Source organism: Rhinolophus sinicus, chromosome 7, assembly GCF_057876585.1.
Source record: "Rhinolophus sinicus isolate RSI-liver-muscle chromosome 7, RSI-T2T, whole genome shotgun sequence".
NCBI classification, from domain to species: Eukaryota; Metazoa; Chordata; class Mammalia; order Chiroptera; family Rhinolophidae; genus Rhinolophus; species Rhinolophus sinicus.
In genome coordinates this window covers 46,657,706-46,670,943 of record NC_142507.1, presented here as the reverse complement: position 1 = coordinate 46,670,943, position 13,238 = coordinate 46,657,706, and positions in this window count along the sequence as shown.

The window sequence follows — 13,238 nt, the reverse complement described above, 5'->3', positions numbered from 1 at the left end:
ACATCAAAACATGACAACACCAAAGGTACACAATAAGTTTCCAGTTAATTGATCCCAAAGAAATGGAAATGCAAGTAACCTAAAAAAAAAAAAATCCTAATTAATTATTTTAAAGAAGCTCAGTGAGATTGAAGGGCATATAGACAGATAACTCAACGAACTCAGGAAAACAATGCATGAACAAAATGAGAGATTCAACAAAGAGATAGAAATCATAAACAAGAAAAATAGAAATTCTGCAGCTGAAGAATATGTAAATCATATTGAACTCTAGCATGTAAGCTAAAACACAGAACTGTTGAAAATAACCATAGCTATAATATTTTGTTAATGCAACACAATATAAAATGAAGTACACTGGAGCACCACATAACATAAAATGGGGGAGGCAAGTAAATGTGTAAAACTTTTTTATGCAAATGAAGTTGTTATAGCTTAAAATAAACTGTCACAAATATGAAATATTTTATATAAGTGTCTTAGAGTAATCACAAAGAAAAACCTGGAATAGATACACAAATGTTAAAAAGAATCAAAGCATACCACTATAAAAAAATAATGTCAATTATCAAAGACAGTCTGCAGAAGAGGAAGAGGATAAAAGAACTATAAAACAATCAGAAAACAGGTTAACAAAATGGTAATAGTATGTCCTTACATATCAGTAATTACTCAAAATACAAAGTTGTTTAAATTCTCCAATTAAAAGACATACAGTGGCTGAATCATTAAAAAAAACAAAACAAAACAAAACAAAAAAAAAAACAAGACCAATGATATCCTGCCTACAAGAGACTCACTTAAGCTTTAAGGTCACTCACAGCCTCAAAGTGAAGGGATGAAAAAAGATATTCCATGCAAATGAAAACCAAAAGAGAACAAGGGTAGTTATATCAGATAAAATAGACTGTAAGTCAAAACTCTTAACAAGAGAAAAGGGAGGTCATTATATAATGACAAAGGGGTCAATTTATCAAGAGGATATAACAATTATAAATATACACACATCCAATGTTGGAGTGCCTAAATATATTGAAGAATAATGAATGGATAAGAAGGCAGAAATAAACAGCAATGCAATAATAATATGGGTCTTAACTATCCCACTTTTAACAATGCATAGATCATCAAGACAAAATCAATACAGAAATAATGGACTTGAACTACACAAACCTAATAGACATATACACAACATTCCATCCAACAGCAGCAAAATACACATTCTTCTCAAGCACACACAGACGATTCTCCAATGTAGATTATATGGTAGGTCACAAAACAAGTCTTAACTAATTTAAGAAGATTGGAATCATATCAAGCATCTTTTCTGACCACAAAGGTATAAAACTAGATTTCAACAATAGTAGGAAAACTGGTGAAAATTCACAAATATGTGAAAATTAAACAACACACTCCTGAAGTATCAATGGATTAAAGAAGAAATAAACAATTGGAACACATGAAAATGGAAACACAACATACCAAACCTTGTGGAATGTAACAAAAGCAGTTACAAGAGGGAACTTTATAGTCATAAATGCCTACATTGAGGAAAGAAAAAAAAGCACACCACAGCCAAGTTGCATGAGAGCCCAGCCCACCTGTGCTGCAGCCACAGCCCTGCCACAGCAAGCTGGCATATGCAACCCACACTGGGAACACGCCTTGAGCACATGTCTCTTGTGGCCAGGAGAAATTGCACTTCTGGGCCCCATGGGACATCTCTTACACAAAATGACTCTTTCAACACTGGGAGGGATAGCTGATGTGCCTAATACATAGAAACACAGAAAGTCTGGCAAAATGAGGAGATAGAGGAATATATTCTAAACAAAAGAACACGAAAAGCTTCAGAAAAAAAGACCTTAATGAAATGGAGATAAGCAATCTACCTAATAAAGAATTCAAAGCAATGGTCATGAAGTTGTTCATTGAACTCAGGCAAAGAATAGATGAGCACAGTGAGATCTTCAACAAAAAGTCAGAAAATATAAGAAAGTTCCAAGCAGACATTACAAAGCTGAAGAATGCAATAACTGAACTAAAAAAATACACTAAAGGGGTTCAACGAAGACTTGATGAAGCAGAAGAATAAATCAGTGAGCTAGAAGACAAAGCAATGGAAATCACTCAGAAACAGCAGCAAAAAGAACAAAAAATTAAGTGAAGATAACTTAAGGGAACTTTGGGACAATTCAAGTAGAATAACATTTACATTGTAGGGGTCCTAGAAAGAGAAGAGAGAGAGAAACAGCCAGAAAATGTATTTGAAGAAATAATGCCTGAAAATTTTCCTTATCTGGGGAATAAAACACACACCCAGTTCCAGGAAACTCAGAGAGTTCCAAATAACATAACCTAAAGAGATCCACACCAAGACACAGTATAATTAAAATGATAGAAGTTAAACAGAGAATGTTAAAGCAGCAAGAGAAAAACACCTTGTTACATACAACGGAAACCTTGTAAGGCTATCAGCAGATTTTTCAGCAGAAACTTTGCAGGCCAGAAGGGAGTGGCATGACATGACTGGAAGGAAAACTTCAAACCAACAATTCTCTACATGGCAACATTATCATTAAAAATTGAAGGAGAAATTAAGAGTTTTCCAAGCAAGAAAAGTTAAAGGAATTTATCACTACTAAATTGGCCTTACAAGAAATTTAGGGACTTCTTTAAGCTGAAAAGAAATAGCACTAATTAATAACAAGAAAACACACAAAAGTAAAAATCCCACTGGTGAAGGTAAATATATAGTCAAGATAGTGAACAACTACTTACAAAGTATGAAGATTAAAAGACAAAAGTAGTAAAATAACTAAAACTAGTTAGGGGATGCATAAAATAAAAAGATATAAACTATGACATAAAAAATGTAATATGTGGCAGGTGGGAGGGTGGGAGCACAAATGTAAAGTTTTGGAATGTGCTCAAATTTAAGTTGACATCAACTTAAAACAAACCATTATATACATGGGATATTATATATGAACCTCATGGTAACCACAAAGCAAAAATCATAGTAAACACACAAAAGAAAATGAAAAAGAAATCAAAACATAACACTAAAAAAAGCCATTAAACCACAAGGGAAGACAGAAAGAGAAGAAAGCAATAAGAAAAACTACAAAACAGCCAGAAAACAATTAACAAAATGGCATGAAGTACATACCTTCAATAATTAAACAAGACCCACCTATATGCTGGCTACAAGGGACTCACTTCAGAAGCAAGGACACACACAGACTGAAAGCAAAGGGATAGAGAAAGATATTCCATGCAAATGAAAACAAAAAGAAAGCTGGTGTAGCAAAGCTCAGACAGAATAGACTTTAAAACAGAGGCTATAATAAAAGACAAAGAGCATTACATAATGATAAAGGGGTAAATCTAACAAGAAGATATAAACATTTATAAATATGCATTTATAAATATTTATTTATGTTTATATTTATATATATGTACACACACGTAGCCAAAAAAAAAATGTACACACATTTTAAGAAAGGAAAACTGTATTAAAATTGTAATACTCAATATATACTAATAACACAAGATGAATACATGTCAAGTTTGACTTCTGCAGTTATAAGAGGTGCTCAAAGGGGTTACCATCAGCGTCCAGACACTTCTGATTACGGCGAACTACTGCTTGAGCTACAGTTGACCAAAGTGTCCACTTGTATTGCTGCGCATGCCGTTTCAATTTTTTCCCGAAGAACTGCCAGTGCAGCCGGTTTTCTGTGGTACACCACATCCTTTCAGGTCCCCCATAGGTAGAAGTCAAGGAGTGTTAAGTCAGGAGAACATTCTCGAATTTCAAATACTACTTCAAAATGGTCTTGTGCTCCTTGAAAGACAACTGTGCTTCTGCCATTTTCTTTGACTGTCCTTCCTGTCGCATGGAGACGCTGGCATTCATTTGATTAGCGCCATCTTTTGAATGAACATCATATTACACATTGCTACCGTAATTCAAATTTGAAAAGTAATACACAGTTAGCATCTCTTAAAATGTGTATACATTTTTTTGGGACACGCTACTGAAACAAATGGGTCATTGATTTTTTAAAAAGGAGAAATTTAAAAATATCTAGAGACAAATAAAAACAGAAATACAACATACTAGAATCTACAGGATTCAACAAAAGTGGCCCTAAGAGAGCCATTCATAGCAATACAGGCCTACCTCAAGAATTAAAGAAGAAAAAAAAAACTCAAGTAAACAACCTAACTTTACACCCAAAGAACTATAAAAAGACCAAATGAAGCCCAAAGTTAGTACAAAAAAGGAAATAACAAAGATCAGAACAGAAATAAATAAGAGACTAAAAACACAATAGAAAAGATCAATAAAACTAAGAGCTCAATGTTTGAAAAAATAAACAAAATTGACAAACCCTTAGGTAGACTCACCAAAAAAAAGAGAGGTCTCAAATAAAATTAGAAATGAAAGAGGAGACATTAAAACTGATACCACAGAAATACAAAATATCATAAGAGACTATTGTGAACAATTAAAGCCCCCAAAATCAGACATCCTAGAAAAAAATAGCTAAATTTTTAGAAATATACAACTTTCCAAGAATGAGTTATGAAGAAATAGAAAATCTGAGTAAACTGATTACTAGTAAAGAGAAGAATCACTAATTAGAAACCTCCCAACAAACTAAAGTCCAGGCCAGACGGCTTCGCAGGTGAATTCCACCACACATTCAAACTCTTCCAAAAAATTGAGAAGCAGAGAACATTTCAAAAGTCATTTTACAAGGCCAGCATTACCCTGATATCAAAACAAGACATGAACACTACAAAAAATAAAATCACAGGCCAATATCCTTGATGAGCATAGACGTAAACATTCTCAACAAAACACTGGCAAAACAAATTCAACAGTACATTAAAAGGATCATACACCATGATCAAGTGGGATATATTTCAGGATACAAGGATGGTTCAACGTTTGCAAATCAATCAACATTAGTATACCACATTAACAAAAGGAAGGATAAAAAATCACATGATCATCTCAATAGATAAAGAAAAAGCATCTGACAATTTTCAACTTCCAGTTATGATAAAAACTCTCAACAAAGTGTGTATGGAGGGAACGTACCTCAACATAATAATGGCTCTTTCAGCAGATCTCCAAATGGCTTCATCATCTCGCTTTAAAATTACTTGTCACTTTTTAATCCCTTCTCATACTTTCCTCATAGCACTTATAACTTCCACTATTGAATTATTTTTACATGTTTATTCTTTGTTTCTCCCCATTCCACTAGAATATAAGCAGCATAAATGGAGGGGTTTACCTATTTCATATATTAGATGTTCAGTAAATATTTATTGAATGTATAAATAAATGGACATACAGATGTTATTTCCAGAGTTTATAATTACATACATGGATAGGTTACTAACTGCTCTGATGTTCTATAGTTACAGCAAAGCCAGACTAATATCCAAGTTCCCTAAAAAACTTTTTGTTGCATTAAAAATTTTTAATTCATTTTCAAAGAAAAAAAAAGCCTATCTTCAATTAACTAAACAGAGGAGTGACACTGGAATATGAATCAGACTTATTAATATTTTACCCTTCTCAAAGAGTCTTCTTCTAGCTTGCAAGATGCTCTACTTCCATGAAATTCTACTGTGCAACAGATATATTTTTAAAAATCAGTTTATCCATCTGACGTCTGAGTTATCTATAAGAATCACATTAGAATAGTCTGCCTTTTGAAACAAAATCCATTTATTAAACTCCTTTTAATGCTTTTCTTAAACAATACAGATTATTGATAGCAAGTAGAGTTGGACCTTGTGCATATTGATCAATTTATTATTTTGAAGCTCTCAAGTAGAGAGACAAAGCTGATTTAATATGTATAAAAATTAAGTAAATTTACTTCTTTCTTTTGATAACAGGTTAAAGCCCCTAATCTGCCACATTAATATGAATTTAGAAAAGCTTTTTCCATTTCAAACATTTTTGAAATTAAATTCATATATAAATGTTAATAGGAATTGCTAACATCTTCTGCAATAAAATTCATAGTATTATAAAGTCAGGTCAGTATTAAGTATTCCTTCCTGTATTTCTCTATTCCTTAGTATTAGGTTGGTGCAAAAGTAATTGCGGTTTTTGTAATTATTTTTAACGTTTTAAACCGCAATTGCTTTTGCACCAACCTAATATAATATCATTTACTCTATTTTTGTTACTTTATATAACCTCATGGTAATTAGATATTATTTCTGTGGCTGAATAATATAAGCAGTATTAACTGTACTCACAATAATATGTGTAATCACTTCTCAGCAACTAATCAACAATATTTTTAATCTCATCAAAAATTATTTTAACTTTTCTCATCTTTGTTTAGTACCCTTTTATTTCCAAACAAGTTCACAGTATTGTTATATGTAAAAATCAATAAAAGACTCTGTTAGCAAATTAATCTGTGGTAGCCAATAAATAATAAATAATGCACTTAACTTGCTTCACCAAATATGCATTAAAAAAAAAACTGAAGTGAAAGAAGCTAGACACAAAAGATCACATATGGTATGATTGCATTTATTTTAAACATACAGACTAGGTAAGCCCATAGAGTAAGAAAGTCAACTGGTAGTTATCATGGGCTGGGGGGAGTGGGAAATGGGAAATAACAACTTAATGAGTACAGGCTTTCATTTTGGGGTGAGGAAAATGATTTGGAATTAGATAAAAAGCAGTGCTTGCACAACACTGTGAATATATTAAATATCACAGAATTGTTCACTTTAAAATGTGTAATTTTATTATGTGAATTTCACCTAACTTTAAAAAATGACAACTGAAAGCTTAAAGCAAAGATAACAAGCAATGTATTATGGGGTTTATAACATATGTAGAAGTGAATTATATGTCAAGAACAGAACAAAGGACAGAAATGGGAAATAGAAATATATTTCTGTAAGGTTCTTATACTATATACCACATTTCCCCGAAAATAAGACCTAGCTGGACCATCAGCTCTAATGAGTCTTTTGGAGCAAAAATTAACATAAGACCTGGTCTTATTTTAATGTAAGACTGGGTAATACAATATAACATAACATAGCATAATATAACATAATATAATACCAGGTCTTATATTAATTTTTGCTCCAAAAGACTCATTAGAGCTGATGGACCAGTTAGGTCTTATTTTCAGGGAAACACGGTATGAAGTACTATAATAGTATTTGAAGGTAAACTATGATACATTAAAGATGTATATTGACAATCCTAGAGCAACCACTAACAATTAAAGTAAGCTAAAAAGTCAATAGTGTCAAAAGAATGAGAAGACAGACTGGGAAAAAATATTTGCAAAAGACATATCAGATATTCACAGCATAAATTAATAGTCACATGATAGAGTAGCAGTATGACATCAGAAAATGACAGCTTTTTTTCATGTTAGGAATGCCTTCTCCCCAAATTTCTGTAGAAGGCATGGCATTAGCATTATAGATAAGGTTTGCATAAGAGTGGATTGTATCTTTTGTTTTACTTCCTGGCTTATAGAAAACACTCAATAAATATTTCTTGAATGAATGAACACATTTACATCTGTACTCAATGACAATAAATTGGATTGTTCATTTTTTTACCAAAAAAATAAAAGACAGATGAAAGATTATTATCCAAAATATACGAAGAACTCTTAAAACTTGACAATAAAAAACTAACAACCTGATTTAAAAATGGACAAAAAGCCTGAACAGATACCTCACCAAAAAAAATGTGGATTCCTAAAAAAACAAACAAACAAACAAAAGACATACAGATGGCAAACAAGCATATGAGAAGATGTCATCAGGGAATTGCAAAATCTAACAGCAATGAGATATTACTACACATCTATTAGAATGGCCAAAATCTGAACACTCACAACACCAAATGCTGGGGAGAATGTGGAGCAACAGGAACTCTCATTCATTGCTGGTAGGATTGCAACATGGTACCGACACTTTGGAAGACAGTTTGGCAGTTTCTTACACAACTAAACATATCTTACCACAAGATAATCATGCTCCTTGTCATTTACCCAAAGGAACTGAAAATTTATATCCAAACAGAAATGTGCACATGGATGTTACAGCAGTTCATATCTGCCAAAACTTGGAGACAACCAAATGTCCTTCAGGAGGTGAAAAGATAAATAAACGGTGGTATATCAAGACAATGGAATATTATTCAGTGCTTAAAAGAAGGGAGTTATCAAGCCATGAAAAGATATGGAGGAGGCCTAAGTGTATATTACTAAGTGAAAGAAGCCAATCTGGGAAGGCTAAATACTGTAAGATTCCATCTATATGACAATCTGGAAAAGACAAAACTATTAAAAAGATCAGCAGTTACCAGGGTTTGGGGGTAGGGAAGGATGAATGGGCAGAGCACAGAGGACTTTTTAGGGCACTGAAAATATTCTGTATGATACTATGATAGTGGCTACATGTCATTATACATTTGTTAAAACCCACAGAATGTACACCAAGAGTGAATCCTAATGTAAACTGTGGACTTTAGATAATGATGTATTGATAAAGGTTCATCAGTTATAATAATTGTACCACCCTGGTGCAGGATGTTAATAGAGAGAGAGGCTATGCATGTGTGGGTGCACATGGTTATGGAAAACCTCTGTATGTTCCACTCAATTTTGTTATGAATCTAAAACCATTCTAAAAAATAAAGTCTATTAATTTTTAAAAAGCCAATGGTGAAGATAAAATGGAATCATGCCAATATTAAAGTAATCCAAAGGAAAATAAAAACCTAGAAAAAAGGAACAATGAACAGATGAAAACGAATATAAAAAAATGGCAGGATAGTAAAATTAAACCTATCCATATCAATAATTACATTAAATGTAAATGGTTTAAACATTCAGATACTAAGATGATTGGATTAGATTTAAAAATCAGGACTGACCATATTCTGTCTACAAGTAACCCACTTTACATATAGAGACACATATAGTTTGAAAATAAAAGGATGAAAAAAGATATACTATGCAAACATTGATTTTTAAAAAGTTGAAATGGCTATATTAATATTAAAGTAAACTTGAAAGCAATACACATTCTATGAATAAGGAGGGACATTTTATAATGATAAAAGGGCAAATTCAAGAAGAAAAGCAATCCTAAATGTGGATGCACCTAAAATCAAACTTCAAAATATATAAAATAAAAATTGATCAATTAAAAGGAGAAACAGATAATGTACATATGATAATTAAAATGTCAACACTTTTCTCTCAGTAATTGAATAAGTACACAAAATATCAGAAAGGATATAGAAAACTTGAACAACCCTATAAACTAACTTATACTAATTTACATACATAGAACATTTTACCCACCAATAGCAGAGCGTATATTCTTTACAAATGCACATGAGTGCACATGGGACAGTCACCAAGATAGACTATATTCTGGGTCATATAACAAGTGTCAAAAAAAATTTTAAAATAGTGTAATGCTACTGAGTGTAGGTTCTGACCAAAATGGAATCAAACTAAATAACGACAACAGAGGATATCTGGAAAATCCCCAAATATTTGGAAATTAAACAACATACTTTTAATATTCAATAGTTCAAAGAAAAAAATCACAAGAGAAATTAGAAATTATTTTAAACATAAATGAAAACACAACATATTAAACTTTGTGGGATGCAGCTAATGTAGTGCTTAGAAACAAATTTATAGCCTTAAATGTAAAAACTAGAAAAGAACAAAGGTCTCAAATCAATTATTTAAGCTTCCACCTTTTTTTAAAAAAAAAAATCAAATTAAAACCAAATTAAGCAAAATAAAGGAAAAAAATAAATATGACAACAGAAATCAAAGAAATAAAAAAGATAAAAATCAATAAAACTGAAAGTTTTTCTGGAAGAGATCAATAAAATCCATAAATATCTAAGTAAACCACTCAAGAGAAATAGACACAAGTCACCAAAATCAAGAATAAAAAAGAGCCCTCACTACAGATCCTACAAACATTAAAAGATAAGAGAATATTATTAACAGCTTTATTAGAAATACACTCAACAACTTAGAAGAAAAAAGACATATTTCATGAAGAATACAAATTATCAAAACTAGTTCAAGAAAAACTAGTAACTCTAAATAGCCACATATTTATCAAATAAGCTTATATTATAATTAAATATATTATCTCAAAGAAAACTCCACTCCCAGATGATTTTGCTGGTGAAGTCTATCAAACATTTAGGAAAGAAATAATACAAATTTGACACAAACTCTTTCTAAAAATTGAGAATGAGGGAACAATCCTCCACTCATGTTATAAGGCCAGCATTACCTTGAAGCAAACCAAACAAAAACATACAAAACAAGAAAACTAGAGGCCAACATCTTTCAAAAACATAGATGCAAAAATGTTTCACAAAAATGTTAGCAAATGGAATCCAATAAAATACAAAAATAATAATATATCTTGACCAAGTGAGGTTTATCCCAGGAAAGCAAAATTGGTTTCAGATGAAAAAATCCATGTAACTCACCACATTAACAGACTAAAATTGAAATACCACATGATTATCCCCAAAAATGCAGAAAATGCCTGAGAAAATTCAACGTTTATTCATGATAAAACTTCAAGCAAATTAGTAATAGAATGAACTTCTTTGACCTCATAAAAGCCATCTAATATCAATTTATGATTAAATAATTGGGGAAAGGTGAGGATGCCCTCTCTCACCTTTTGTATACAACATTGTACTAGACATACTAGCCTATGCAACAAGGCAAAAAAGAAATAGAAAGCATATCGGTTGAAGACGAAGAAGTAAAAATGTCTTTATCCATAGATGATATGATCATCTACACAGAAATTCTAAGGAATCTACAAAAATGCTATTGGAACAAATAAGTGAGCTTATCAAGGTTGTGGGATACAAATTCATTAGACAAAAATCTTCAGCCCCCCCAGGTATCATCATCTTCCCTCTGCCACAGGGTATCTGGAGGGCCAGACCATGCCACACCCATGCCCCCTTTCTGGATCCTGGGTGCCGCAGATCATGCTGCCTGGGGCTATCCTTGGGTCCAGCCACCTGCTGGCCTGCCAGCTAACCTGACTTGGCTCCCATGCACCAGACACCATTCCCTGAGGCCTCTAAAGCAGATGTAGACTGCGCAAGGCAGAGAGCACTCAACCAGTGGAGCTGGCACCAGTAGACCAATACTCCATGCCAAATGGGCCTTTCATACTGTCGCCAACTATTACTGGCCAGAACTGCCCTGGGGTAGCCGTCATGTGTGCATCTGTAGGAACTGCAACCTCCAAGTTAACATCAGTTTTCAAAACACCTGGGTGAAGCACGTGGGTGATAATAGCTACTGGTGTCTAGCAGTATGGGTTCTGCTGACACTTCAGGTACTTCCATGACAAGAAGGAGGCTTCTAAGGATGGGGAGAGACCACAGGGCCAATTTGGAGCTAGGGATCTCCTACAGTACAGGTCCTCCTTTTTCACTCTCCCTGTTGAATTTTCACCTTCATATGGTAAGCCAAATTCATTAAAACCCACTGAAAGCCCATCTATCGTGGGCATTCATAACATGGATTTTATTAATAAAAATGAGAACTATTATTAGCACTTGCTTTGTGCTAGACCTTTCAAAATGTCTATTAACTCATTTTCTCTAGTTATAATCACCACCATTTTACAGACCAGAAAACTGAGCCGCAGAGAGCTCACTCAGAACTTGAATGGCAAAGCTAGGATCCCAAACTCAGCCGGTCAAACAAACCCCGTATTTTTAACTGACACACCCTACCTGTGGTCTGGCCTGAAGAATTAGCTTTGAGTTCATTAAACATGATAATCTGATAAGATATATTTGTGATTTAGCTGATAAACAAAATATACAAAATTCTCAGGTACTATTATAAGGGCTAGAGAAGTTTTAACTTAATAGCTGTTAATTTCATATAAGCTGACAGAGGATTCAGCACCGGAACTATGAACAATATTGTTGGTAAAAAGAGAAATTCTCTACTTTTTGACACTAGGTCATTTAATGCCTATCAATTTACTGGGAAAGTCACTGGGGGGAAAATGCTGCATTTTACTTGCACAAATCATAGTTCAGACAGAGGCTTCTTTTAACTACAGACAGCCACATCAAGTAAATAACAGCAATAATTTTTAAAAAATAATTTGGAAATTAGAATAATTAAATGATCTATACTACAGTTTATATCACTTAGTTAGCAGTTTTATAAGAAAATAATCTTTAATTTGTAGGATATATCTTTATCATAGAACATATTTTCAAGTTTTATTTATGTAATGATTTACACATTTAATACATATTTCCACACCAGTGATTATATATTTTACTATCACTCCTAGGCAACATTTATTAAATTTTTTAATATATATCTATAGGTCAATGAATTTCAAAATTAGTAATTTACCCTCTAGAAATAAAAGCACTAATATTAGCATTGTTTGTAGTGCAGAAAACTGAAAACTGAGTTTCCATTATATTAGTGAAGATAGAATAGGTTATGCCAACAATAACAAACAACCCCAAACTCTCAAGGGCTTAAGATCACAAAGTCTTACTTCTTATTCATATCACATGACCATGATGGGTTCATGGAGGAACTTTATTCCATGTAATTTTTACTCAGGGACCTAGGGATGACAGAGGTTTTATCATCTGTAACATCACAAATTGCTGCAGCCAGAGGAAGAGTGTGATAGAGGGTCTCACGCTCTTAATCAAACACTCTGGCACAGAAGTAATTAATGCACATCACTTCCACCTAAAATCCATTGGCCAGAACTTATCATATAGCCTCACCAAAGTGGAGGAGAAGTGTAATCTTCTCATGTGCCTTGAAGGAGAGAAGAGCTAGATACAAGTGGTCATAAAAGTTTCTACCACACTCTAATACATAGCTAAATGATGGTATCTTCATGAAATATTACACAGCCATTCAAAAGAATGAATCAGAACCATAACGTTTTAGAGATTTCCATAAGATACTGAGTAAAGCAAGATTCTTAAAAGTATTCATTATCCCATTTTTGTAAATTAACCGTGACCAGAGAACACTGTGTATATGCACGCATATGTAAAAATATAACTAAATACATTACATTTATATCTACATCTATGTCATGGGGAAAAACGGGAGGATATATCCTACGTTCTTCTCAGA